The 3,435-nt window shown below is 39.7% G+C and overlaps 1 pseudogene; it reads left to right on the plus strand.

The window, feature by feature from the left end:
- The first annotated feature begins 1,861 nt into the window (after window positions 1–1,861).
- Window positions 1,862–2,256, plus strand: LOC127674345 (ubiquitin-like protein FUBI; annotated as a pseudogene).
- Window positions 2,257–3,435: the final 1,179 nt, after the last annotated feature.

The raw sequence follows: 3,435 nt of genomic DNA on the forward strand, positions 1-3,435 counted from the left end.
TGAACTAATAAAAAACCTTCTGCATTATGCCATGAGATGTTTGATGAAAGGAACAATAATTTCATGAATATGGGGGAGCTTGGGGACATACACATGTAATGTTATTTATGTAGTGAATGATGTAGACTTCTGTTCAAATATTTAATTTAAATGCACATATCTCTTTTCTTTAATGAAGATTATAGCCACCTTCATGTATCCCATCATAATGTAGTTTCCAGTAACAACTCCTATAATGACAGATTTAATGAGTGCCTCCCATAATTTTTGACATTTATAAAAGTATGTGTGGGAATGGAATGTTAAGAATGAAGTTATGTTGCTTGCAGGAAAACAGAATAGACAGGAGACAAAATTTTAATCACAGTTCTGTTTGTTCTTGAGAATTTTATACATATATAAATACATATATAAGAGACAGGTATATTTAAGATTGAAGAATTAAGCTGGAGTAGGGACAGGGTAATAGGATGGCTTACACAAAACTAAAGACATGAAAAGATTTATTGGCAATCACTTTAAGCACAATAAGCACATTTCAGGAAGGTGAATGTGTGTTTGCTTTCATTTGTGAGTGTGGATTGATTTTTTTGTTTTAAAAATTTCACACTACAATTACATCCTAACCACAGTTTTTCCTCCCTCTCTCCATCTTCCTTCCACCTCCTCCATCTCTCCCACCTCCTCTATCCCCAATCTACTCCTTCTTTTTGCTTCAGAAAGGGCAGGCCTTTCAGGGACTTCAACCAAATGGGATATACCAAGTTGCAATAAGATTAGGCAGCATATAAGGCTGGGTGAGACAATACAATAGGAGAACAAGGGTCCCAAAAGTAGGCAAAGGCTCAGAGATAGCTGCACTCCCACTGTAAGGAATCCCACAAAAAACTCCATGCTACATCCATAACTATAACATATATACAGAGGGCCTATGTTAGATCCAAACAGGCTTCCTGACTGTCAGTTTAGTCTCAGTTGGTTCTGCGGCTGGAAATTCATTTCTTAAACAAGCCTAAAGGCTTATTCATTAACTATCTACATTCAAACAATTTTTAAATTTAAATATATCTTGATAATACTTTTCCTCCCACAAGTCCTTTCAGATACTGTCCCCATCCCTACACACCTGACTTTAAATTTTTTCAAATAACAAAATTTCAATAAAAAAGAAAACCTCCCCCAAACCAACCATGAAAACAAAATAAAACCATATCCAAAAATATATATATATCAAACTGTAACTAAATAAAATCACACACACACAAAGACTGTGAGGTCGAATATATGTTAGTGAACTACTCCTGAATACAAGGCTTGTCCTAGAGTGGTTGGTATGCCCAGTATTACTCTACTGGAGACAGTTAATTTTCCTTTTCCCAGCAGGTATAAATTACAGTTCAGTTGTTAACATGTACCCTAGAAGCTAGGTTTTTACTCATTAATTCTCTTATATATATTTTAAATATAACAAAATTAAATACAATAAAATGAAAAAAAAATCTATCCAAAGGACAATGCAAACCAAGAGAAGAAAAAGAGCCCTAAGAGCAGTCAGAAGAATTAGAGACTGACCCTGATACCAAATGATAACTTTGTCATTTGTATTTAGAAGAGTTATCATTTTGTATCAGTTAATTATGCACCAGCTGCTATGCTGAATGTGTTTTTAAAGTATATTCTTATGATTCTCTGAATTTCCTCAGTATCTTTTGTTACAACCCTACTTTGATTTCTAATTTTGCTAATTTGAAACATCTCTCTTGCTCTTTCTTGACTCCATCTTCACAGTAGCAGCAGCAGCAGCAGCAGCAGCAGCAGCAGCAGCAGCAGCAGCAGTGGCATCCGCCGGTCAGTAGCCAACATGCAGCTCTTTATTCACACCCAGGAACTGCACACCCTCAAGGCGACATGCCAGGATACAGTCGTCCAGATCAAAGCTCATGTGGCCTCACTGGAAGGCATTGCCCTGAAGATCAAGATGTGCTTCTGGCAGGCTCGCCACTGGAGGGTGAGGCCACCCTAGGCCAGTGTGGTATACAGGCCCCGACCACTCTGGGAGTAGCTGGTTGCATGCTGGGAGGTAAAGTTCATGGTTCCCTGGCTGGTGGTAGAAAAGTGAGAGGTCAGACTTCCATGGTGGCCAAACAGGAAAAGAAGAAGACAGACTGGGCCAAGAGGCGAATGCAGTACAGCTGGTGCTCTGTCAATGTTGTGCCCACCTTTGGCAAGAAGAAGGGCTCCAATGCTAATTCCTAAGTCCCACTGCCATCCTGCTACACTAACAAAGTCACTGCACCCAGAAAAAAAAAAGAAACATCTCTCTCAACCTTTTAGTTAATTCAGAGAATAGTTTGTAAATCCTATTGATTTTGTCAAAGAACTAACCCTTTGTTTTATTGATTCTTTTTCTTTTTTGTTATTTGTTTGTTTCTATTTTATTGATTTTAGCCTTAAGTTTGATTATTTTTTGCTGTCTACTCCATTTGGGTGTGATTTTTTTCCTTTTGTTTTCGAGATTTTTAGGGCAGAAGGCAAGGAGAGGCCGCAGCAGAAGGTCTGCTACAGAGCTAGGGATCAGACTGGTGATTGGAATTAAAGGGATGGAGGGAGAGATGACATCTGCAGTTAGCCTATCTGCGTAGCTGGCAGGAGTATCCTGAGATTTTGTAGGCAGTGTCTGCTGGAGCAGTGAACTGGCTAGAGCAATCTGTGTGTATTGGGGATGGGGTGGGAAAGATCTGTGGGATTTACTGGAGTTAGGTCAGAAAGGAAGAGGGCACAGCAGGTGGTCTGCTACAGAGCTAGAGTCTCGCTTGTGTATTGGATTTGGAAGAGGTGACTGAGAGGTAAAGATTACCAATTAACCTACCTGCTTACTGCTTCCCCGATCAGAGCATTCAATAAATTCCTAAGGAGTGTCTACTGGAGTTGGGGGAATGGGATTAAAGCAGTAAGTAGGGGTAGCACATTTAGGGGAGTAAGATCAGTGTGACCTACTGGAAATGGGAGATAGAGGAAAGAGAGGCCACAGCAGGTGGTCTGCTATCTTGCCTGGAATGAGGAGGAGTCAAGATCTGCAGAGGAGAGAGGAGTCAAGATCTGCTGTTAGCCTACCTGCTTTCCTGGCTGGAGTGGCCTGTGGATTCCCAGGAATGCTTGCTTGGGTTGGGGGATGGGCTAAAGCAATGAGTTGGGGGAGGGAAGTTTGGAGGGGGATATTGGTATGGTCAGACAAAAAAATCCTTTATTTGTCTTGTATAACATCATTTGATGCTTTTGAATGTATTTAAATTGGTAGGCTAGTTATTATTTCTCTTATTTTACCAATTATGAAGAAGAGTACCAGGAAGTTTCATTGTTTTTTGTTTTAGATCAGCTAGTAAGTGGCAAACCTTACTAGACTGTCAAATGAAAATGAATTGTTTAAAGCATCTT

The sequence above is a fragment of the Apodemus sylvaticus genome, chromosome X (assembly GCF_947179515.1).
Source record: "Apodemus sylvaticus chromosome X, mApoSyl1.1, whole genome shotgun sequence".
Classification (NCBI taxonomy): Eukaryota; Metazoa; Chordata; class Mammalia; order Rodentia; family Muridae; genus Apodemus; species Apodemus sylvaticus.